We start from the raw sequence: 27599 nt of genomic DNA on the forward strand, positions 1-27599 counted from the left end.
AGGTGATACACTACTGAGCTGGCCAGAGTTTCTCAAGGAAATATGGGCTGTTGTTAGGTCACGTGGAGTGCACTACTACGTCTTAGCTCTGCTGGCTCTTCGCTCTCTTTTCTCCCTTGGTCAGCGTTAATCCCCCGGCTCCCCCAGGTTCTTCCCTGGGGAAACCACTGTGTCAGTGAGTTGAATTGGGCCAGACTTGGGCGGTGATGTGCTGTGACCCCAACCCCACTGGCTATGATGGCGGTTTTGCCTAAGCCCTGGGGGAGCGGGAGGCAGTCTGCGCGTGAGGAGATGAGATGGCAGAGGCCACAGCTGTGCTTTTACAACCACAGGAACGGTGCGAGTTACGGCTGGACTACTGCAGCTGGCAGGCCAGGAAGACAGCTGAGGCTGATGGGACAGTAGGGGCCCGCCAGATCCAGGGTGCATATAATATGGGTACTGTGCACTTCCTGGCATGGCAGAAATTAGCATCAAATGGGAAACATTACAAAGGAAGATGCAGAATTTCCGTAGGGATACAGACTCCTAGACTTGGGTCAGTGGAGGATCTGTCGGAGACCATCTCCAAATCAAAACACTTCAAATGGAAGAGGTTAGATGACTTGCCCATGCAGACTGCAAAAGAATCCAGAATCCTTCCTTTTCTCGAAGCAATGCTGTTTTTTTATTATTTAAAAAGCTATACCTTTTGGGGATAGTCTGAGTAATTTAGGCAATTTTTCTCTTAGATCTTTTTCATATTTATGATTACATATTTTAATACTTTTATGATGATTCACTACATAGAGATTTACAAGCTTTTCAAAAGCAATATCTCAAAATGTCTCAAAGAGTTATATTTATATGGAAAGATCTGACTGCCGGAATGTTACAATCATATTAGGGGTTATTTATGCTCATAAGTCTAAAGAAGAATAATCTACCTCAGCTTAATTAGAATGAAAGCCACTTCAGCAAAGCAATACACATATATCTTCTTTCAACCTAGTTACATTTGATTAAGGATTGTATGAGAATTTTCCTTATACTTGGCTTTTCTTCTGAGGTTTTTGAAATGCTTAAGGGGAAAAAAAAGGTATTTATTATAAGACCTTTGAAAACAATAGCCTCCCTGTTTATAAAACGTGGAAAACACTAGAGCTAAAAATCAACAATTTCAAAAACATTTTTCAGGTTGAGATCCCCTGGTTCACCTTGGCTCAGGAGTAAATGGCATTGCAACCTCCAGTAAATACTTTGGCCTTCATCTGGGTTTGGACCTGCATTTCTATGGGCATAAAGAGTTGATGAATTCTTTTATGTAAAATTCAAAAAATTCATGTAAATTTAACAATTTCTGCATATAAGCAAGATTAGAGTTATGTATTTTTTTCTTACGTGTGTGTGTATATATATATATATATGAATGCATCAACAACTCAGTATGCATAGGCAAGAGATATAATAGGAATAATGTAAGATCTCTTTTTTAAAACACCTTGTGGATGAGATAGACTCAATCAAATATCCACTACTAATAAGTGTTAAGTGGTGGTTATTCCAAGTGTTCTGTGGACATAAGCACCATACAGTTTTAGAAGTAGGAGCTTAGCCATGTTTGTAAACCGAGTACACTAGAGTCAAAAGATCCCGGGTGACTGTCCTTACATCACACATCCAGTTTTAGGCAAAAGTGCATCTTTTCAAAACTCTGACTACTCACATAATTCCTTCTTATCTCTGCACTTTCAGGCATTAAAATTCAAAATAAGGTTTTTTTCTATGGAGTTATTTGGATAAGAGAAGCTTGATCCTTGAGTGCTACTGACATTATGGTGTTAAGCCCTGAGCTACATTCCCTGGGTTTGAATCAAGGCTCTGCCACTTACTAGTTGTGTGACCTTGGCAAGTTTTCTAACTTTCTGAGGCTTAGTGTCCTGGCCTATAAAATGGGGATAAATTTCACACCCACCTCTTAGGTTCACTGTAAAGATTAAATGAGTGACTTCTATAAAGCACTTAGTGATGAGTACATAGTAAGCACTTAATAGATAATTGATTTTAAAATTATTATTATTGTTTAAGTTGCTTTTAATAAACTTATGAGATAATTTTATAATATATTTACCCTCAGAATCTCTATTTTTTCTCTGTATATCACCTGGCCTATTTTATAAGCTGACTTTTATCTGCTCTCATCAGGAAAGACCCTGGCAGTGAAGCTGTTGTTTCAAAGCGGAAAATAAAGCTTGTGTAGAAGGAGATGTTGAGAACTGTAAAATGGGGAAACCTACAGGGCGTCATCGTTCAGTTAGTTTCATTGTGTCAATATGGATTTCAACACATTAATTTTCCAACTATTTTAGTAAAATGCTCTGGGATTATGCTTTTCTTTCTTTTTTTTTTTTTTTTTTTTGGTACGCGGGCCTCTCACTGTTGTGGCCTCTACCATTGCGGAGCACAGGCTCCGCGGCCATGGCTCACGGGCCCAGCCGCTCCGCGGCATGTGGGATCTTCCCGGACCGGGGCACGAACCCATGTCCCCTGCATCAGCAGGCAGACTCTCAACCACTGCGCCACCAGGGAAGCCCGGGATTATGCTTTTAATGCTTTTTTTTTTAACATGGATTCATGATCAGAGTTCCAGGTAGGCAGCTATAGCTCTTCACCTGAATATTTTTAGCAGCATTATGCTGGAGACCTGAGTCATTGTTTATTATATCCTTGCTTAGGTTTCCCAGAATTAAGCTTCACTATCATAGTAAGAGACATATGAATATGTCAAGAGACTTCATATTTTCCCTTGAGTCTACAATAGATTGTTTATGGAACTTCAAGGCAACAGGGCAGGCTGAGTCTCTTCAGAGATTCTTCGTCTTGTGAAGAAAATAATTCTCCCACCTTCAAGGGAGGCTTTCAAAAAATTGAAGTTTGAATCCTCTGCCATTATGTTGGTTTCTGGGTGGAGGAGAACTGACCAAAGTGTTTTTCTATTACTTAATGCCCCTTAGCTGAATACTGCTGCAAACACACACACACACACACACACACACACCAAAATTTTAAATCTCTCCATTTTATCACTTTTTTGAGCAATGTCCATATAAATTTTTACTCATGTAAGCACATTCTAATGTTCTGCTGAGAAATTCTTTTTCTACTGTAGTCTAGATTCCTCAGGGGAAAATGTCAATGGATCACCTGAATATAAGATGATATGGTTTCATTCCTTCTCCTACAAGTCAATAAAATTTTGAGCTCCATTGGAATTGAAATATTCTTTTATTTTCCTTGAACATTTTTATAGTAACTTGCATGCTTTATTTCATTCCACCTTTTCCCATAAAACTCTTGAAAATTATTTTTGGAGATATTTTTGATGTTTTTTATAACTTCCATGGTTTGGCTATTTTATAACTTACAAACATTTTTACTTTGGGAATATGTTTGAAAACAGTAGTGCAGCTGCTAGCAAAAAATGATTACTTTTTTCTCATGTGCAAATCAAATTAAATGTATACTGATATTCCATAATAGCTAAACTCAGTCATTTTTGGTGTTAAAATTTTTAAGGCCAACCTTGAAATTATTTTAGATAGAAATATTTATATTCACTATTTTGGTAACATGAAGAGTAATTCTCATTTTAGGATCTAGTAGCATGTATCTTGTAGAGGGGTATACACATTTAGTGTTGATCGAATCCTGCCTGATTTGAGAATATGTGTATATTTTTTTCTTCACCTCATGAATCTAAACTTTTCAAGAGCAAGGGGGCATATTTTGCTCCTAAACACATCATAGAAATGTACAGATGCTAAAAGCACACTCTAAAATATATGTGTTTATCTAATTAGGGTCTCGTGTATACTTTTTATATTTTGTGTTTACTTATATTGTAGAAGCTGGTATAACCATTATTTTATCACCTGAATATCTATCAATTGACATTTCTAATGTCATAATTTATATTCCTATTATCCATTGATTAATTCTAGAACTATCTGTTGAGTGTGTGTTACGTGCCAGGAACTGTGCTACTTGGTGCAGGCTTACACTCCTGGAACTTTTCGTCCAGTGAGGGAGTTAGACGTTATCTATGTGATGCAAAAACATCAAGTGCCTTCTGAATCAAAATTTAAGAATAATTATTTCCATTAGAATTATAGTATTGAATTTTATTACATTTAACTTTGTATTAATTGAAAGAAAAATTAGTTGAGAATTAGTATTAAATATTAATTGAAAATTAAACATCAAAATTAAATATTAATTCAATTAAGCGCCCTGTGAAAATCCTTATAAAAGCCTGTGCATAGGTGTTGTAATTCCCATTTCATACATGAAAAAAACATGAAGATAATATTCCACAGTCATATAGTTGTTGACACTGATAACCCTTTTGTACCTCATATGTAGTAGTAATCTATTACTCAAAATTTTTCTTCCCCAAACCATTTTATTTTTAAAAGTGTGTTTAAGGCATATATTAATTATGTGGTTTAGTAGTGCTAATTGCTTAACTTCTTACATTTGAAAGGATTTAATTAGGCAAACTTAAAAGCACAGAAGCCACAGTATTACAAGAAGATAATCCCAGGAGCAGTGTACATGAAGCCATTTAATTAATTTCAATGACCAGTTTCTGGAATGTTTAAGCTTTGTTGAAACATTCAGGAACAAAGGGGACAGTGACCTCCCCATGAAAAGAATTCTGTGAATAAGCTGATCAGTTACTTATCAGTCCTGCTATTGTAGCTGTGCCAACCAGACATGTTCGCATTACTTGGACATGATGTGCTGTGGTAGTTATACTCAGACAGGAGAGATAAAAATAAAATTATGACTTCACTCTCCATGGATGACTTATTCTTTGTTCTTTGGAATTAGCCATTTTAAGACCATGTATGAGAAAAATGTAATTTAGAAAAATGTTCCAGCTTGTACAGTAATATTTTTAACACTCCGTAACAGCTAGAAAGGTGAGATCTTATAAATATCAAACCCACTAAACTCTGCTTTTATGAGAGGAAAAGAATTTTTTCAAAGAAGTAAATTTCAGAAAATACTAAACCTCAACAATTACACTTGAATTCAGACTAACGATTATTGATGAGAATTTCATTTGGTTCAGCAACGATTCCCAACTTAGATTTTGAAAATGGGTTACGATAATTATAAGATTGACTATATTTATAGCCAGAGAACATCAATAACAGTAATAATAATATTTAACATTTACTGCACAGTTAGTATGTGCTAGACACTGTGCTGAGCCTTTCACAGGAATTATTTCATTTAATCTGTAGCCCTGCTAGTTAGATACTATTATTAGTTTCAATTTAGAGAGGAGGAAATGGAGGTCTTTCTAGCTTCACAGTTTTGTTTCCATTCAGCCCTAGGTAGACACACAGGGAATGCATTTTTTAAGCACCAATAACATGGCAGAGTACAGTGGAAAGAGCAGAACTTTGCGACTCAAGAGACCTGCCTTCTATTCTAGACTGTAAGCTCCCTGAGGACCCTGTCTTGGTTACCATTCTATGCCCCAAACCTCTCCTAATACGTGTGACATAATAAATACTTAATGAGCCTTTTTAGAATGACTGAACAAATGAATGAATGAATGAATGGGCTGCTAACAGTGTATAATCTCGGCCAAGTTGTGTAACCCCTTTGGGCTCCACTCCTTTCTTATTTCTTTCCTATTTTATATCTTCCTTGCTTCCAAAAATGATTTCAGGTGTCATAATAAAAGATACAACTGCATAAGACCTTTAAAGTAAGGATAAAAGATCAAGAGTGATATACTTTAAGTAGGAAAAGCCAGACCCCAAAGCAAGGATAAGAATGGCTGCTTCCTTTGAGCATGGAATTGAGACTGAAAGTTGCTACAGAAAAGGAGCACCTGCTTGCACCCACCCCACCTACCAAATCTTCTTCTGCCACATTTGGACAGAGCATTCTTCTCCTGGAAGGATTCTTGGAGAAAAGAAGAGAAAGGTCCAAAATATCAGCTTTGCTGTCTAATTATTTTCAATCATTAAATCATTCCAATTCTAGATGATCATGTTAGGTCTGTTTTAGAGCATATGATCAAAAACCCAAACAGCAGAAAAACCTTGGGTAGGAAAACAGGCTTCTTTTTCTAGTGAAATCTGTGATACCCTACTGAATGGAGGAATTAGAATAGCTCAAAAAATAAGGAAGAAGTCTAAAGAGCAGGTTTAAAAGATCAGAAAGAACCAAGTCACAGCAAGTCATAAGTACAATCAACACAGAAGCACAAATTATTCCTGACCTTCGCTAGCAGAATGGTTACTGGAAGCAAGAGAAACCATGAGGGAAAGAATGGAAAAATGTTGTGTCACCATCACACAAACCCAGTTTAACAGGATCACTAACTGTTCTAGGGAGGTTGTTTGTTTTGGGTTTGGGCATAGCAGTTTGATAGGAAAAGAATCTGAACCAATGGTGAGAAAGGTAAATAATTAACCATGTTACTTCGACAAACAGCAGTAATCTGAGCTATTCAGGTTGTGCCTCAAAAAAAGAAGCATTAGTACCAGCAAGACTCCGTCCTGATAAGTTTTCCTTTATCCTCTGGACCTCAGCTTCTTTACTTTTACTGCAGAAACCACTCCCTTTCTTAAATTGGACAAAGTTGCACTTCAGAGATCAAAAGGAGGTCTTTCCAACACACTAAAGATATGCCCCTATTTCTTCAGTGTTTATGATGATGTTTATTCAGCTGTTTCCTCCCATAACCGTTTTCTGTTTGCAGACTCAAAATCAGATATTGGGTAATTCAAAGAACAATTCAGCAAAAATGTGCTTTATCATCTCATAGTCCCTCACATGTGTGCTGGAGTTCCTGCCTCTATATGATTATCCTGCAGATTCATTAATTGGGAAACCTCCAATAGCTCAGTGTCTCATTCTCCAAACTATGACCTGACAGCATCTAGATGGCCAATGAGAATGTGAATTTTCTCACTATTTTTCTTTCAATTTGCTACATCTAAGTTAATAATAGTAATGAGATAGAAATAACAAAAAAATGTGAAGTGAAAAGAATACAACTTGACTTGCAAAATTGCCAGTATAAATGTGTAATCAAGTGATATGCAATTACAACTGTGCCTCTTAAAATTATATCATACATGGACTTGGGACCCTTGGGAAAATTATAGTGAAAACTACCGAATTAAAAGGTATAGACTGCAAAAGTGTTAGTTATACTTCTCTTCTCCTTCTTAGTCCAATTCGGTAAAGTCATTTCAACTGAAGATTTAAATCAGAAAATCAAATGATTTATTTGATCTTCTTTAGAGATACATCTTTGGTACCACTCAGAAAGTTGGGTGGAGAAATAAGTAAGTATGAATTGTACAAAGCAGATGGATGGAATTAATAATAATCAATGAAAAAATATCTTGACATTCTTTATGAAATAATTTTTTCATGGATGTTTTATTCCAGTGCGTAAGTACGGGGTAGTTGTTAACATTTTATAAGTAAAGACTATGTGACAGAAATTGGGAGCAAAACTTAAAGGAAAACTCACTCCCCTACCTTGTGGAAAGTGGGATGTTCAATCTGCTTCATATAATCCTTCAAAGTCATCTCTTGGTTTGTCTGTCCTTGTGTCTGGTGGGAGTAAGGATGAGGATGGAATATAGGGATTACTTTTTCTCATTCATTCTCTCTTTCTCTAAATAGTCCGTGTTGTTCTGTCCAATATTTTTATTAATTTGTGTGTGTCATCACCTTAATAGTACTGGAAAAAAATTCCAGAACAAAATTAGGATCCACCAAGATCTCCAAGAGTTAGAATGAGAGACAAAATTAAGTTTTATTGAGGTCTATGCAGAGTCCTACACTAACATTCAAAGAAAGCCAGCTGCACTAGTACAAGACTAAGAGATAAATGGCTTTAAAACAGAGCTTTATTTAGCAACCACATCACAGTGTTCACATATGGAGCTTAGAGTCTAGTATTTTAATACTAGGTCACATGAATAGAGAGGCATGGTAGCAAGAATGAAGATTGTCTCATTCTTTGCATGGGTTAGAGAAAAGTTGGAGCAATCTTCACAGTTTGGGAGGAAAAAGAAGATATTCAAAAGATAAAGGCCAGATACAGGTTTTAAAATTATTACAAACAGGGAACAGGACTTCTCTGGTGGTCCAGTGGTTAAAGACTCTGTGCTTCCAATGCAGGGGTCGCGGGTTCAATCCCTGGTTGGGGAACTGAGATATCCACATGCCTCACAGCATGGCCAAAAAAAAAAAACAAAAAAAAACTGGGAACAAGTTTTGGGAACTAGGCACACTTAGTTCAAAAAGAATGTGCATGGAACACGTAGAGGATAGGTTAAATCTGTTCTACTGTTCCATAACACAGCAATGGGACCATTGGTAAAAAACTGGGAAAGCAGGGCTTCCTTGGTGGCGCAGTGGTTGGGAGTCCGCCTGCCGATGCAGGGGACGCGGGTTCGTGCCCCGGTCCGGGAGGATCCCACATGCCGCGGAGCGGCTGGGCCCGTGAGCCATGGCCGCTGGGCCTGTGCATCCGGAGCCTGTGCTCCGCGGTGGGAGAGGCCACAGCAGGGAGAGGCCCGCGTACCGCAAAAAAAAAAAAAAAAAAAAAAAAAAAACTGGGCAAGCAGACTCCACTCACATATGAAGTCCCTGACAACAGAATAGGCTGCTTGGGAATGTAGGGAGCTCTCATCACAGGAGTTGGTCCATCCAGTAAAGGCTGGGCAGTGTTTGCCAGGGTTCTAAGAAGAGCTCAAGCCCAAGGCAGCACTTACATCAACTGACCAGCAAAAACCCCTCTCTGACCCTGAGAATCTATCATTCAATTAAAGAAATGGAAATTAAAGGGCAATCAATGTGGAGACAAGAGATATTTGATACGGAATTGATGTACTACGTTATGTGTCTGCTTCTTGGACCATGTAGTATCTGATCTTGCCACGATTGTGGGTGGGTCGTAGTTCCATGCCTTTCTAGGATGCTCTTGAGGTTCAGCTATAATGTGGGGCTTAACTGCTATCAGGGCAGCTTTATCTCTTCTTTCTTTGTTGTGCTATATAAGAGAAATGAAAAGACTGGGCCCCCAAGGATTTCTTAGAGGCTATTTCAAGCCCCAAATGATGGCAATGATGATGAGGAGGATAATTTTAGAGGATGCTAAAATCCCTCCTATCTCCCCTTCAGGACCAAGGGCTCACCCACCCAGCCCCCAGGAGTATGTACTGCTGAAAGCTCACAACTGAGTCTCTTTCCAAGAATGGTTTCACCCAAAGTTATGCCCCCTTCATGTAGGCAGCCTGCAGGATGGATGAGGGAGTATAAAGGCCCAGTCCCTGTGTCTTCACTTGGGACAAATTGGAAGTCTTATTTCAGCACCATAGCTTCTGTGTTCTCTATTGAAACTTCACGAGAGTTCACCTTCTCTCTTTGTTCAAGGTTCCCTCTCTCACTCCCCTACAGGTATCATAACTAAGGGTACTCCCCAGTAAACCTCCTTGAATAAATCCCCTCCTTATCATCTGTTTCTAGAGAACCAACCACAGCGCTAATCATGATGATGACACTAATGATGGTGCCGATGGGGGGTGGGGGGCAGGTAGCCGTAGCAGTGGAGAAGGAAAACCAACTGCATTCCATTTGCATAGTCCTTTATACTAGCAAATAAAAAGACTCATTTGATCCTCATAATGACGTGGGAGTGGGCAGGAACCCAAACCATTCCCAATCTATAAATAAGGGAACTGAGAAACATAAAGTCCGCGATTTGTTCATGATCACATAATTAGGGATACATTTTACAGTAAATCTTGCCTTCTGGTTCTTATTTTAATGTTATTTCACCTAATTATAGTGCCTGACACTTCACAGAACTCAGAAAAATATTTGTTGGGATAAATTAGTGTGATTTCATTGGCCCTTTATCCTTCCTTTTCCCCCACTGACCCTGCAAATCAGGGAAAGATAGAATGTTATCTGATTTTGCAAGCTAATCATAGTTTCAAATATTCTGAATTCTGTTTTCAATAAATCTGCTTATACTCACCAGCTGACAAGACCAACTTATTTTGTTCCAAAAATATGACTTGTATAAGCCTAATGCACAAGGCAAAGAAAAAGAAAATTTTCAAATGGATACTCAAGAAATATTTCCATGACATGCTGACTCACTGTGCTGTGGTCCTGGGGTGATGTATATCATAGAGCAGTGTAACTGGAATAACAGGTATTAATGGTCAATAAGTGCACAAACCTCAGCTTGATGAGTGTACCTTATAGGTCACTCTGACAAAAAAATATTTCTACCAAGTCCTAAATGTAAAGAAAAACATTAGAGAAAGTTCCCCTAGTTCTGCAGATCATCTGAGCTCTAAGAAATGTTTATTATGCTATAAATGCATTGATGTGGCAAATGAATTTATAGGGATTTGAGTTCACATTTGATGAGGTGTCACTGATTTAAATATTGCTGACTAAAACGCTGCTCCCCCTACTTCGATTTTGTTTGAATCAAGTTCTTGTTTGGCTTGTTAAGCCATGGACTTTAAATGCTTTCAGGCTAACTTGTTTAATTAACTGCAGAAAGACTCCCTGTGGTGACCTAAGATATTTCACTTTTTAGGAGTTTTAGGTGAAGATCTTCTATAGCAGAGAGAAGAAATCTTGAGCAATCTAGGTCACTGCAACTGAGAGAAAATCAAAACCATTGTTCTTCTTTCTTCACAGTAGACTTAGACCCAGTATATAGAACAGCTGGAAGCAGCAATTGTATCATTCATGTCAGGAGCAACTCTGTAGTTTGATATTGAAGTGATAACTGTTGCTAGTATAATAATTTAAATTCTAATAATTCTTTCTCCCTTGCCACAGTCCTATGTGCAGTACCTCAAAGCAATGAAAAAATATAATACTTTATTCTATGATGCAGAAACTATAATGAGAATGATCAAGATGATTTACCCTGGATAAATGGCAAAAAAAATCCCTGAAAACATCACGATTTCTTTCTAGTTGACTTCCAGTAATCTGACTCAAACAAAGCACAGGAGTCTCTACATTTATAGAAAATTAATTTACAAAGTGTTTCAGTAAGAAATTTAGTATGGTAGAAAGATCATGTAATTCTCTGACATCGGAAATTATGATTTTTTGAAGCCTAATTTCTCATCTCTCAAATAAAAATAATTCCTACTTGGCAGGTCTACTATGAGGAACAGATTTAATATTTATAAAACTTGTACATAGTGCCTGGCACATGGTAATCTGTTCAATAAGTTACATTGACACAGCGATGGGACTATTACATTATGCTTTGAAATTACAAATGATTTTCAACACAGTTAAAAAAAAACAAACAGAACAAAATGAACAACAACAAAAAAGATGTTCTCCATGTGCCTAATAATTCTCTGAGATTTTAGGCACTTTAGAAAGCTGCAATAACTGCTTTAGATGACTGGTGGTCTGAAGCTGCTATACTTGACCTATAACCAGACAATGGTATAAAGCCTGGGAGAGTCTGAATTAAGAAGCAATGCCTGCCTTTGTAGATACAATGAAATCATACATGTTTTCTCAGAAATTGATGACTGAAGAGGACATGCAAGTCCACAGATGGATCTCAGAATCCATACCTGGGCATCAGACTGCCCACCACCCTCACGCGGGGGAGGATGCATTTTGAAGTGAGAACGTGGGTTTGGAGAATTTTGCTTTGGAAGATTCTCCTGGAAAAAGCAATCAATCTGGAGGAGATCTGGTAGGATCTCTTCAACATATCAGATATATCCCTTTTTGTTGTTCTGTTTCAACTTTATAATGGTAGATTCAGTCTATATCCAGTAGAAGAATCTTCTAGTCAGTTCAGCAGAGGAAAAAAAAAGCATCTAAATAAACATCTTGTTTGATATTTCCCATCAATTTCCTGGGAATTCACTCATTTATTAATTCAGTTCAGTAGAGTTGTCCATGCTTTAGTTCTTCACAGCCCCAACTCTGGATTGAGAGCAACAACTTTTTCCTCAAAAAGAATGATAGGCTTCCCTGGTGGCGCAGCGGTTGCGCGTCCGCCTGCCGATGCAGGGGAACCGGGTTCGCGCCCCGGTCTGGGAGGATCCCACATGCCGCAGAGCGGCTGGGCCCGTGAGCCATGGCCGCTGAGCCTGTGCGTCCGGAGCCTGTCCTCCGCAACGGGAGAGGCCACAGCAGAGGGAGGCCCGCATACCACCAAAAAAAAAAAAAAAAAAGAATGATAATTATAACACCATAACTGTTATGGATTGAATTGTGTTCCCCAAACAGACATATTGAAGTCTTAAGCCCCAGAACCTGTGAATGTGACCTTATTTGAAAATAGGGTGTTTGCAGATGTAGTCAAATTAAGGTGAGGTCATAAAGCATTGGGGTGGGCCCTACTCCAATGATGTGTCCTTATAAGAAAAAGAAATTTGGACACAGACACACAGAGGCAAGATGATTCTATAAAGATCAAGGTAGAAACTGGAATTATACTGCCACAAGCCAAGGAACACCAAGGATTTCTGGCGACCACCAGAGGCTAAATAGAGGCCGGTAAGTCTCCTTCCCTGGAGGCTTCAGAGAGAGCACGGCTCTGCTGACATCTTGACTCAGACTTCCAGCCTCCAGAACTCTGAGACGATATAGTTCTGTTGTTGAAAGCTACCTAGTTTGTGGCACTTTGTTACAAAGCCCTAAGAAACGAATACAATAACCATAACCATTTCGGTGTGAAAAACAAGTCCCATGAAGGTTAAGCAACTTACCCAAGATCACCTAACTAGTTAGAGCTACTCCTTATCTCAGAGGAGGTATAGGCTGTAGACTGTTCATTTCAGGTCATTTCTCTTCAACAGCTGAACAAAATTTTGAAATCTAATACACTGAATTCTCTACTTGGCCTTTATATAAAACCATAGACAAAACAGCCTGACTCACTGGTTTAAAAATCTTGATTCCATAAATATATGACCTTGAAAAAAGACCAAATAAAAATTGCACCCAATGCCTACCTTTATTCTGTTCTTCTCTCCTCTTACTATACTTTATGGCTAACATTTTTTTCCCCTCAGTCTCATGTGAATTGAAAAAGTCATATAAAACAGATTCCCACCTTCTCATTGAAATTATCTTTATATTCATCAAAGCTTCCCCTGAAGAATATATCAGTAAAAGTCAAATCTTTCTTTGATGTTTTTCATGATCATTATTACTATTTTTAATAACTGTTTTATTATAGATAGTCAGTTTATTGAAGAGTATACAATCAAACACAAGTAAAGAAATTTCGTACATCATCCAATCACTCATTATTAAATATGGTTAATGTTTAGTGTAAATCCTGACTGCCTTTCTTCCTTGACCCTATGTCCCAGATTTTACTTACAAAAACGGAATTGTGTTACTGCACATTTTTATGGGCTTATTGCTGTTGCTGATTTTTTTAATATAATATGAGCATCTTTTGTGCTATAAACAGGAAAATTTTTTGTTAAAAAGTTAAACAGGATCTTTACTCCAGGCCTTCTCAGAGCTTTCAAGATGTATGAGTTCACCATGAAACTAAGAAAGAGACATGGTTTGCAGGTTTTCCCACACTTTTTTTGGCCTGTGGTGCCCTTTTCGAATAGCCTCTCACAGAACACATTTTGGAAATATCATACTACATAATTACTTTTAAACACTGAACATCTCCCATGGTGTGGAGGAACCATGATCTATTTAATCACTTCCCTATGACAGAAATCAAGTAATCATCCTCTTTAATGTACTCCCTGCCTACTTTGTAAAAGTCCCGTCCTATTTCTAAAAGAAAATATCATCTTTCAATAATCCTAAGCTGCACATTTCTGCCATTTAAACATCCCAGGAAACAATACGCTTCTCAGCCAGGCAGCAGCAGTCATGCCACCCTCGCCATGTGCGCATACATCGAAACTTACTGAGTGTCAGGGAGTCCTGAACACAGAAGATGCACACCCACTTTAAGCAGTGCACCTGTGCCAGCAGCTCTCCTGATGGCATAGAGAAGTGCTTCTCAAACTTTGGGCGTCATAGAATCTCCTGGAAACACAGCAAAGAATACAGAAGCCCAGGCTTGCTGGAGCAAAGCATGGCCTGGGCCTCTATTTTTACCACTTTTCTAAGTGGTTCTGAAACATGTCAAATTTTGAAAACTACTAAATAGATGATAATACTGTGTGTGCTGCAGAGAGGGAGAGAGGTCATCTAAATGCCAGTCAGAGGAGTTTAACACTGAGCGTGAGGAATTTTAAGAACATCTTAACTACTTTCCCATCTTTTTCTTTCTTTCTTTTTTGTATGCCCAGAGTGACAGATGATGAAATTTAATCCACATATATTTAAAAGAGCCCTTCCAACAAATAATAAAAATTCGAACATAAAACGGAGCGTTGTGTTACAATTTTACTGGCAAGTTTTCTTTCTCTTTAGAGGAACATAAAATATTGATATGTCTTATGATTTATAAGTCCTTCATTTTGCTGGCACGTCTTTGGTACCTAATATAATACCTCAGATAAAGATGTTCAATAAATGTCTGATAATGATGAGTTATAAAAAGTAATAAAAACATACAGCCCTATGAGTTGCTCCATTAAAATATATTGCCTAGGGACTTCCCTGCTGGCGCAGTGGTTAAGAATCCGCCTGCCAATTCAGGGAACACGGGTTCAAGCCCTGGTCCGGGAAGATCCCACATGCCGCGGAGCAAGTAAGCCCGTGCACCACAACTACTGAGGCTGCACTCTAGAGCCTGCGAGCCACAGCTACTGAAGCCTGCACGACTAGAGCCTGTGCTCTGCAACAAGAGAAGCCACCACAATGAGAAGCCCGCGCACCGCAACGAAGAGTAGCCCCCGCTCGCCGCAACTAGAGAAAGCCCGTGAGCGGCAACAAAGCCCCAGTGCAGCCAAAAATAAATAAATAAATAAAAATAAAAAGCATTTACTAACATATTTTTTAAAAATGTATTGCCTATGTAAACGTGTCCCAGAGCTATCTTCCTAAAGTACAAATATGGTCACATCTTTGTTCTTTTTAAAACCCTATGATGGCTTCCCATTTCCTGAAAGATAAAGTCCAAAGTCCTGAACATGTAGAACAAAACATTTCACAAACTGTCCCACGTCTACCTTTTCAGCCTCATCTCCTCTCACGCCTGCCCCAGCCTGTGCTTTAGCTACACTCAATGTAGGTTGTACGAACTTTGAACTTGCTTTCCTGTCTCTGTCACACGTGCTGCTTCCTCAGCCTGGCAATCCTTTCCCTGAGTTCCCAGACTGGCAAACCCCTGCTAATCCTCTTGGTCCACTTCAAGTAGGGCCCCTTCAAGAAGCTCCAGGACTAGTCATATTTCTCTGGCTCCCTGGGTAGAACTGTACCGAAGAGCAAATCACATTGTAATGTAACTACTTAGGTCACTTGTACTTTCCTGCACTCAGAACAAGAGCTGTAAGTTAGTAACCCGACACCGGATGAGGTTCTTGGCAGGTAGTACAGGTTAAAGGAATGTTTGTTGGATTGAATGGAGGGGCGGCCATGGAGGAAGATACAATTCACCCGCGACTTCCCCAGCCTGTTCATTCATTCGCTCATTCATCGTGTCTGTTTCTGCATACCGGGTGCTATGCTAAGCAACAGAAAAAGGGTGAAGACTAAACAGAAATGATTCCTGCTCTCATGCAGTGTATAATCCAGCAGGAACTGGGCTGCCCCAGGGCCCTGTCTGTGAGTAGCATCACTTTCAAAGTCCAGTTGTAGAAGCCTCGAAGAAAAATGTGACTCTTTCCTGAGAGGGCCACCCCAAGCTGAGTCATATTATCTTATTTGATCCTCATAAAAGTCCTGTGAGGCACTCAGGGGATACATTCATTTCACCCAATTTATGAAGGAAAGTCCACCAAAGCCCCTCACACATCTTACGCTTACACGTTATTCCCTTGGTTTACAGACTTTTTTCTATGTCTTTCCCTCATTAAGGCCTCCATGTCTTCCAACACACAGTTTAGGTATCAACTCTTAGAATTCTTTATCCCCACTTGTGCCCATAGTAAAGTGGTTTGTGAAATGATATTTTGCGCTAATTTAAACCCACAAGGACTGTTTACAAAGTTAATCTTCTTCCTTTGATATAGAAAACGTCCAAAAGGAGAACATTCTACCCAACTATCAGTTCAAGGAAACTATCCAGCAATTAGGACCTAAGTCTTACTTTTGATAGCACAGGAAATGAATTCTGCTTTGGATAGATGTGGTAAAATAATTACCATTCTGGGGTACAGTTCTACCCTGATAAAATGGAGCTCCCATCCAGTTTTCTGCAAGGGCGCACAGGTCGTTTATTTTTTCTAGCTGTGTATGCTGTCACTGTGTCACTGGGAGGCTTTTTAACTGCATCTACTAAGTCCAGTACATTTTGTGCCTTTGGTTTTTTGTTTGTCTGTTTTCAACATTTTTCTCATTTGGTATCAGACACTTGGATTCTAAAAGATGTACCAAATCATGTATTACACAGACCTCATTATTTGCTCATTTTGATGAATAAATCTCACTGAACAATTGCATCAGAAGTGCTTCTAAAGGGCAAAGGGTGACCGGCTCTAATTTTCATTCCTCTGAGATTTGTGCGTTTGGCTGTTGAGGGCTTTGGCAGCTGCCTCTTCAGAGTTTACAGAGGCTGCCAAGTTTCACCTTGTGCATCATAATTTGTTTCAGTGGCTCAGGTGAAACCAACAGCGTTTGTTTTAAAGTGCTTCTCTCCAGGCGTTGTTTGCTGAGGCTGATGTGTTCCGTTACTAATTCAATAATGCGGTGACGGCAGAGCCCGATGGTTTTCTGTGGAGTCAGGCTCTATGCCACGTCGCCACAAGGTACCTGGGAGCCACTGTTTCCATAGGAAACAATAGTAAGCAGAAAAGGTCCCTTGAGATACACTTTGTTAATTTGGTCAGAGTGCCTCTCAGAGAACAAAGCACGGCCCCTTGTAGGACAGTAAAAGCCACCAGCCTCCTCTTTCTAGGTAGCTTTTTAAGCTTATCATTATGAAGTATAAACAATCAAATGCCTTGGAAGCAAGTGCAGCTTTTTCTATATGGCTCGAAGAATCTCTCACCCTGTGGGCTTAATAAAAGCCAAGTGTGCTTTTCTCTGGGGGGCAGGGGGGGCAAGCAAGATGCATTTGTGTGTGTGTGTGTGTGTGTGTGTGTGTGTGCGTGTGTGTGTGTGCGTGCGTGCGTGTGTGTGTGTGTGTTTTTGGGGGGCGGTTACCAGGGCTGGGGGACTGGGGGGTGTGGAAGGTTCATTGTAGGTTAGCTTTTTCTTTTGTTATTGGCTAACACTACGATTTTTTCCGCCACCTGGTACTGACACATATTAATGGACATTTTCAGATAAAGTCATTCTGGAAAGCTCCTGATGTATAGGCATCTGCAAGCCCAGAGCTTGATAAACCTGAAATGTTTAAAACAATGTTGTTATTATTAGCCAGCAAGACCAAGTTCTCCGGATTTAAGCCTGGACAAATCTTCTTTCTGTACCTTCTGTTACAGTTTCCTCTTCCTCTTAATCTAGAGGGGATACAGAATTTCTAGTGGGTTCTGGTAACTACGAATGGAATATACTTCTGTGGTGCACATATGGTATTTTTGTGTTAATAGATTTCACCTCATATGCGGCTTTTAAAAACAGTTTTATGTAGCTGACATTTATATTCTTATCCCTTGCCCTCTGGCAAGATTTTGTTCTTCAGTAATCATTTTCTCATTTGTAATTCATTCAATAAGTGGATTTCCATAAAGCCTTCACTCTGCTGGGTTTGTTTTGGTTTCAGGTATCTCTCATTTATGAAGGTCATTCTGGATCCTAATCAAGGTCAGACTTCCTCAGAGGATATGAAGGCATTTGATTAATAGCCTGTGACTCAGTTGGCTTCCCAGCATATGTTTCTTGGAAGATGGAATCTTAGAAATAAATCCCATTTGCTTCACAGAGGTCCTCCAAGCCTCTTTCTAATCCCATCCAAGGTAGCTGTCACACTTCCCGTCTTGGTCCCATGTAACAGCACATTTTTCATGTTATTGCTAACATATCTAATTATGCAAGATTTAGAAAGATCTTTTGGCATATTCTGTGTGTTGCTAGGAATTAGAAAATTCAGTCTAAGCTTTATAACAGTCTGTGCTACCCCATTAAACAAAACATGCTCAAGTTCTATCCTTTAAGTTGTACAAAGAGCTTCTCTGCTATATCAGGGACAGGATCCCTTGGAAGACTGTCACCCAGCTGTGGAGTCTGCAGGAATAGGTGTGACTGGAGAATATATTGCTTCAGTCAACAGTGATCCTGCTGAATTTTTACAGCAGTGAGGACGGATTAAGAAGGATTTCAATATGGGAACCAAGGGATAAGTGGCTTATATCAGTATAAGCAGTAAATGTAGGGAAATATCAAACTTCTTTCAAGAAAGTGCAAAATGGGACTTCCCTGGTGGCGCAGTGGTTAAGAATCCTCCTGCACAGGGGACATGGGTTCGAGCCCTGGTCCGGGAAGATCCCACATGCCGCGGAGCACCTAAGCCCGTGCGCCACAACTAGTGAGCCTGCGCTCTAGAGCCCGTGAGCCACAACTACTGAGCCCACGTGCCACAACTACTGAAGTCCAGCCACCTAGAGCCCATGTTCCGCAACAAGAGAAGCCACTGCAGTGAGAAGCCCACGTGCGGCAACGAAGACCCAACGCAGCCAATAAATAAATAAATAAATAAGAAAGTGCAAAATGTTTCTAATACTCTCTACCGAAGTAGCGTCTTCATAATATTGATCATCATCATCATCTTAGTCTATAACTTATCAACTTTACTTTTAACTTTGATAAACGTTCTCATCAAGTAATCTTATCTCAAACCTGTGCTTGTTCTGAACACTATTTTATTCTCATTTTATTTGATTTTTCAAACTTTTTAAAAATTTTATTTATTTATTTATTTTTGGCTGCATTGGGTCTTCGTTGCTGCGCACGAGCTTTCTTTAGTTGCAGCGAGCGGGGGCTACCCTTCGTTGTGGTGCGCAGGCTTCTCACTGTGGTGGCTTCTCTTGTTCCGGAGCACGGGCTCTAGGCGCACGGGCTTCAGTAGTTGTGGCTTGAGGGCTCTAGAGCGCAGGCTCAGTAGTTGTGGCGCACAGGCTTAGTTGCTCCGCCACATGTGGGATCTTCCCGGGCCAGGGTTCGAACCCATGTCCCCTGCATTGGCAGGAGGATTCTTAACCACTGCGCCACCAGGGAAGCCCCATTTTTCAAACTTTTAATCTTGAAAACAAAGAACTTCAAACTTACAGAAAGATGGAAAGAATAATAAACTAAGTTGGAAATATCCTTCATCTAAGATTTACCAGGTGTTAGTATTTTGCCACATTTGTGTTAGCCCTCGATAGATAGACAGAGAGATAGGTAGGTAGGTAGAATGACAGATATAGATGTACACAGGTTATATAGGTATAAATCTATCTTCTATCTCTTGTTATAAGAGCTAAATTATACCGCAAATACACACACATAAGACATTATTACGCATTATTATTCTTTCTGCTGAACCATCTGAAAGTTGCAAAGCCCCTGGCTCTTTACCCTAAATACTTCAATATGTGTTTCCTAAGAACAAAGACATACATTTTAAAAACCATAATATAGTATAAAATGGAAACAACACTGTTATACACCATACAGTCCATATTCACATGCACCTATTGTCTCCATGGCAGACTTGATGGCATCTTTTTTTCAGATCTAGTGCCCAAGCCAGGATCACACACTGTTTTCAGTTTCTCTCTTGAGTCTCCTTTTATCTACATCACTTCTGCAGCCTTTTTTCTTTTCCATTTTTTACAAGCAATACATGTTCATTGCAGACAACAGTTCCTCAGCCTTTCTTTTTCTTTCATGATACTTGCTATTCTTAAAATAAAAGTAATATTAATTTGGAAAGGCACTTTTGCTGACATTTTAGGGGGATGTGATTTATATGACTTTAGATTTTGTCTTAGAAAAGCATTCTTATATCATGGTTGTGGTAGTATACACTTCCATACCGAAAAAAAATTCTGAACAGGGATTTTTACCCACATTCTGCATAATAAAAACCAAAACAATTAGCAGTGAATTACTGGTTCCCCTTTATATATCAATGGGTAACTTATTAACTTTTAATTATATAACAAATTTAATTGTAATGTTTAAATATATAAAAAATTTGAAAATACCTTTCATGGGCGTTTTGTTTAAAATTCTACATTAAGACAACAAACCTCAATAGAGAAAACAGGTAAGAGGTACGAACAGGAAATTTATAGAAGAGGTAACACAAAAGACCATTGAACATGAAGAGATGTTCAATTTCATCAGTAATTAAAGAAATGCAAATTAAGATGATAACGAGCCGCTACTTTGCGCCTATTGTATTGGCAGATATTTGAAAACTATATAATGCCAAGTGTCCCTACCATAGCTGATGGGATCAAGGATTGGAACCTGACTTAGGGCAGTCCAGGTATACAGCTGCTAGCAACTTATGAGATATCTCCTCTGGCTCAGAAAGATGAGGTGGCAAGACCATATTTGTTTCTTGGGAATCTGTATTTAGCAATGAACAAGTTAGAAGGGAGAAAAAAAGTCTGCTGTACATGTGGTAGAGCAGGACCAGAGGGCCAGGGTGACAGTGACGGGTCATGGCAGCCAGAGTTACATATGAGAGGAGAGGCTTGGGGTAGGTGATGAAGCCAGAGCATGCAAAGAACACTCATCCATCCCTCCCCAATCCCCACCCCCTGCCACACACAGTGATTTATAATGATGAACAGAGGTACCATGAGGGACACCATGGGAGCAAAAAGATTTGTCTCAGTTCCTACCAGCTTCCCGGTTCCTAATCCTGAGCAGCTTTGGAAGGCTTCCAGTTCTCTTCTTCAGTGGAGTATAGTTGATGGTGTACTGGGGCAAGAAGACACAAGATAAAAGAAGACCTTCAAAATTCCAAAGGAAAATGACTCCAAAGATTCTTAAACCTAGCCAAACAATCAGGTACAAGGGTAGAATAAAGACATTTTCAAACATACAATGAAAAGAAAAGCTACCCTAAAACACCAGATGGACTTAGGATGTTTCTTGATAACTTTAAAAAAATGCCAACATTTAATCAAAATCACTTAAATTCTTCTGAAGTTGTAATAAGTCAATAATGCATGGTATTGAAAAGATGAATTAAAACCCAGACCTCACACTATCCAGTCATTCAGCACCTGTTCAGACAGTGTTCTAGGTTCTCCTTCAAAATGTACTGAAAACTTAGAACATTCCAAGTATGACAAATAAGACATGGACCAGGTTGGCTTTCGGGGAGTAGACAGAGCAGTGGAGAAGTCAGACAAGAAAGGAAAACTGCTAATAATCTACGGTGCATGACAAGTGTGTAATAGTAGAGGTAGATTCCAGGTACACCGGAGGCACAGAGGAGGCCCCCACAAACTCCGCCCGTGGCTGTCGTTAGTGAGGTGGTCTGTTTGAGCAAGGTGTTGAATGATAAATTCGGAGGCAGATTGGGATGGAGGCAAAAGGTGCTGGGGAGGATGGGATCTGGCGGAGAAGCTTTTAGGAAGCAGGAACATCTGCAAGGCAAGGAAGCAAGAAATGGGATGTCATTCAAAATTGCTGAAACCTGGGGAATGAAGAGTAGAATATGAGGCTAACATTGAAGGCAGCGGCAAGTTCAAGAGTAGCAAACTCAAAATAACTTAAGGGAAAGTACCTTAAGTCAGAGCAGGCTGAAAAGAATACGGAGTGGGAAAGGCCCACCCACTTTTCTTCAGCAGGTATGCTAACCTGAGCAGGCTCAAACCCTCCAACTGTGAATCTGTTTGGAGACAGAAGGAAAATGGGATCCCCAAATCACAGGATTCTTATGCACAGTAAAGTTAGGGAATTACTACTGAAGCAGGAGTCCTAACATGGGTAGGGAAATGCAATACTCACAAAACAGTAAATCGATGATGACCAGCAAATGAAGGAAGTATCTATGTTTACAAAGTATTAATACAACTATTTCAGTCAAGTTGCTAGAAACAAAAATAAATGGGATGGTGTCTTGAAAATATATCAGTCAGAATATGACTGGTGACAGTATTAAAGGGTGGGGATTTTGCAGAAAGTATAAACGGTTAATGGTATGTATTATGAGAAATTCCCTGAAAAGGTGAAATTTTAAGGAAGGGTGGGATGTGATCCATCTAACTGAGGAAGCAAAACTATTCCTGCTTCAAAGGTGACATTTAAAGCAAAGCATTTTTAATTTGGTTTGGATTTCCTAAAGTATTTTTATATTACAAATAAATTATAATTGAGTTAATCATTTTCTGCAGTAGGAAACAAGAGGAATTTTTAGAATTTTATTTTAAATTCTGTAGTACATAAAAAGTGTATTAAAATAATTAAATACATGAATCCATAGGTAACATCTTTGGTTATTTTGGCCACATATAATGAGCCATAGGGCTTTGTTTCAGCTAAGTGGCTACAAGATTATCACTGAAAAACAGAAAGTATAACTGTCCACATTTGCCAGTCTCTTTTACGCTATGACGCGAAGGTGGAAGCTGATTTAACAATGGTTCCAATTATTGTCTCTACAGTGATTTGCATGTTATTAACCTGGATAGACCCGAATCTATCTATTGAGAAGGGCTTCCCTTTCTCAATTTCACATGAAGCACTGGCTCATATAACAAAAGTTCCTCCTGAAAGCTGAAAACTCAGGGCACTTGCACTATTGGTGAAATATTGAGAACGATATAACAGAAGCTACCCTCCTCCCAAAATGATGAGTTTCATGAAAAGAAATTAACAAGCTGTGTCGTACACTGCACGTGATCAGCCATGCTTGCTAAGTCTGTCTGTTGGTTGTTGCTATGACTACGAAAAGCCAGTGGAACCCAATGAGCTTTCTGCAGCAGCGCTCGGAGGACCAGCCATTTTACTTATGGAAAACAGTGTGGCATATTCCGCCGAGCTTTACCCTGGAAGAAGCATTTTAAAAAAAATCTATTGAGGGAAGAGAGAAGTAGTGGGCATGTTAGTATACAATTAGTACAGCCAAGCATGCCTGCCAGCTGCCATTTGGACGAACTGTCGACTGCCTTTCCTAGTAGCTGATTTGAGAACGTGGAATGCAGAGAGATAATGCTGCATATCTGCTATCAGACAGCAGAAAAGGTTTTTGTCTTGGGAAGGCTCGCCTTCCCTGCAATGTTATCTCAGCAGCTCTCTAGCTGCTTACCCTGAAAACTAGTGACCCCAAAGGAGGTGTTTTCGTCTGCAAACACAGGTCCTGTGCGTGGCTGTAGCATATGAGTGGCAGGTCTGAAAAAGCAGGTGTGTGCTCGGATGGGTACTGGACTGTAACGCAGGCGGACGCTCTCGGGTTTACCTGCTTCCTGTTAACAGATTGTTGGCTCAGAGAGCATCTGCCTGCATGCTGAAGCTGAGGCTGAGAAGGAGGTCCCTGTGTAGCCACTTGACTGACAGAGGTAAGCTTTTTTGTCCTTTTTCAAGCACAGCATAACAATAACTCCGAGCAAAACTTAACTTAAACATTTACAATCATTGTGTTCTTTGGATTTACCAAGGAAATACATACACACAAACACACACACATACATACACACATACACACACACATACACAAAATAGTGTCAGAGACTCAGAATTGTTTCAGTAAGTTCAGGTTCTAGAAATTGTAATGATTTTTTAAAAATTACTAATATGCCTTGGGGTTTAAAATAAATATTTGCTGTTTTAACAAACCACAATGGCCTGTCCTTCTGGACAGCCTTCATAACCAACAACAATCTTTCTCCCTTAGAAACAATGGATTCTTTTATGACCTGCACTTTGACGTACATTCAGAGAAGTACATGGAAAATCAGCAGCTCGAAAATTGTGAAGCATTCATTTTTAAGCCTCCGAAATGATGTATTTAACTCTTAACACACCTCTATATATGTTTAAATTAAGGAATTCCGTTCCCTGTGTAGGTCATAAGAGCCAGTGGCTTGTGCCCTTGCGTATTCTGAGCACAGAGTCCTGGTGTGCTGTTTGATTTAGTTGCGGGTAGTTGTAAAGCAAATAGTGTACGTACTGGAAGCTGCTCACACGTCCTTTCCGAGTATCATGCATGCCACGCTAGCCCAGAGCACAACACCCTCATTGTGTTCCCTGGCTTGGAATCCAGGGAAAGAAAGGAAGTGAATCGCTGCATTGAGTTCAAGCATAGCTATAGTATGTGTCGGTAAAACTTCTTTTATTGCACAACTTTTCTCACAAGCAGATAGGTTTCAGAGATAGAGAGTGAAACCAAAAACACGACCCTCCTCCAACAAATTGTACTAATATTTGCAATGGATGTTTGCTGTCCATCACTACGTGATAATAGCACAGACTTTGAACTGCAGTAGGAATTGCTCCTTACTGAGTATTTCTTTGATTTATAGTCTCTTAGGAACAAAGCTGTTACTGTGGATTGAAATTGGTCAGTCAAATCGAAATTCCTGGTAAGGAAATGACCAAATAATGATTAAATTGTTTCAGCAACATTTCATTTTTACGTAAATCAGTTTTATTGTTGGTCTACCAGAAATGTCAGATCATTTAGGATTCTATGGAAAATATTTAGGGAAAAATATTTTGTTGAAAACTTTGAATAAAAACCTCTATGTGCTAAAGATGAAAACTACCATGAAATATAAAATAAGTAGGATCTGAGATCTACTTCTAAGAAATATATTTTTATTTTCTATCCTTTTACCCAATATATGGATGACATAGGAGTCACCTTTTAAGTATAATAATATAATTTTCATTGCTACATATGAGCACACAGCACCGGTTTCACAAATACAGCAATGTCATTATGCCCTCAGATAAGACAGTTATAAAGCATAGGGGGAATATTTTTCAAAACTTCTGTTCTAAATGTCACCAATATTCAAGGTATAAAAATATTCAAAAAATTCAAGGTACAGCAATCTCAGTCCAGAAAATCATCTCCAAACATTTAATAATAAGAGCTCTAACTAGGAATATTGTCTATTCATGTATGTGAGACATTGGGTAGGATAAAATGGTGAAACGATAGCATTGTACTTCACTTACGTTTAACTTTCAAAGGAAAGTTTAACTAACAGACCTAGTTTTAAGTCAAATTTTATAAATAAAGATATCAGCCAAGGAAGTGATTCTGCTATAGCAGAAGGAAAGGTGGAAAAAGTCTCTCTGCAATTTAATTCCTGTCAGAGCTTTACACGGCAAAAGGAATTTCTAGAATTAACACAGTGAAAAAGTCCTGCAGCAAGAAAATGATTTTGCCTTAGTTTTTCTTGAGGGAGCTTTTAGAAGAACCAGGTGTGGAAATACCTAAGGCTGTACCCTGTTGCCTTTGTGGTGGCACCATATGTGACAGGAGTCAGCCCCACTGCGAAGAGTGACACACAAACTTTATACCTGTACTTTTTTTCCCTCCATTAATAACCTTTTAAGGTGATATGCTATGAAAGATTAGCATTGTACGTCCACTTCTGCACAACACATCTACGTAGTTATTAATGCATCAATTTTGAGAACCAGATGCAGAACTATAATCCCTATCCTTCAAGACTCTGCACCTTGGCTTTTATCTATTTAGGTACTCTTATTTTCTGCCACTTCCCAACTCAGCTGCTGGCAATAGCAAATACTTTGTAATTTCCCAAACGCAGTATACCAAACTTTTGCAAAGCCAGTCTCCTCTATATAGACTTTTTTTTCAAATCTCCCCCGCAGCGGCAGCCACCTGCCATGCATCCTTCAAAATCCAACTAGAATGTCTCCCCAGACACTTCCTCGCCTTCTGCTTCGGCTACATCTGAATCTTATGTCTGTAGTTCTGGCTATTGCACCGTAGCGCATTTGTCTCTGCTCATGGGCTTCCAGAGTTTTACTGACCTCTGACTGTACTTTGTCCAGTGTCTAGAACTTGGCATTCAGACATTGTACTGGTAACCTCGGACTTGACTGTTTTCCTATTAGTTACCGTAAATATAGGCTTGATCTCAAAAAAGAAGTCCTATTATCTATTATACTGCATTTGATCAGAGAAACTCAAAACATTTATAAGCAGTGATGAGGCTTTAATTTCCTTGATATGAAATTAGTTTCAAGATCACAATTGGATAAAAGCTATAAATGTCCTATAATATATCAGAATTTTCTCAAGGAAAAATTTACAGCATATAAGTTTTAAACAAAATCAGCTTAGAAGCTTTAATATCTAGAGGATATTGTTTTTCTATTTATAGCTATTATAAAATTTGCAGAGGAAAATAAGTACAGTAAGTATACCTATTAGAAATATGCTCTAAAATCAGGTCATTTAAAATTAATGTTGAACTGATGATGATTAGCAGTTGATTATAAAAAAGTTACTTACGGAATTGTTTTCCAGACTAAAACCAGAGGAACGTAGAGGTCATGAATTGGGAAGAGACCAAAGGATTAAAATAAAGTCTACAATAGCAAAATTTCTTTTGATTTTCCTTATAAACCTGAAAGGTTACTGGTAATAACTGGTTATATTATACTTCCCTATAACTTGAGTTCCTGGGTGATGGAGAGAATAGTATGTTAGTATCACTCTTGATACAGATATGCTTTTGGTTGTAAAGACTTCCCACTCTTTTTTCTGTATTAGATGGCATGATTATTTTTTTTAAGTCTAAATTTTTATACCCTTTTTATGGAAAATTTATCAAAATGTTGTAATAAAAAGTAAGAATGTATCAAAAATTACATTAAAATTAATAACTATATAATCCCTCATCTCTAAGATATCCATCTGAAAAGCAGAAGTTGGACTTAATATAGTATGAATTCTTGTACATAAAGTAGCAAAGATTAGGAAATTTTAAATATCCAGATGTTAAGAATTAGAAAGCAAAATATTTGGTAAACCAGTTAAATTCATATTTCTGGACACTTTTACACTATCTTCCAGCATTGAATTTTAGAATCAAAGTAAGATATATAGCAACTCTTAAGTGTCACGCTGTCCTTTAAAGGTTTATTTTGATTATATTCCAGCTGATTTTAATGTATAACATGTTAATTTAATAACAGCTAAAGTTGAAATTGGTTCTATGCATCTTAAAGACTAATCGTGTTTAATCAATTATTTTAAATTGTATATAGTAATTAGATTTCAGGAAACATGATTCCATAGTATTTCTGCATCATTTTTAAGATTTTCTATTTTAAGTAATTTATAATATTTTGAAGGCCTAAACTATATATAACTATGTTGACATTCAAATGAAATGAGTGAGCTCTTGTTGCATTTTATAATGAAGTATAGTAGTACATAATTGTATTAGATAATTTTTTTAAAGTTCCTCAAATAGTTTAATCATAGATGTCTATTAAATTCTAAATTATCACTGCAAAAATTATATGGAGATTTTCAAGAT

This window comes from Physeter macrocephalus, chromosome 20 (genome assembly GCF_002837175.3).
Source record: "Physeter macrocephalus isolate SW-GA chromosome 20, ASM283717v5, whole genome shotgun sequence".
NCBI lineage: Eukaryota > Metazoa > Chordata > Mammalia > Artiodactyla > Physeteridae > Physeter > Physeter macrocephalus.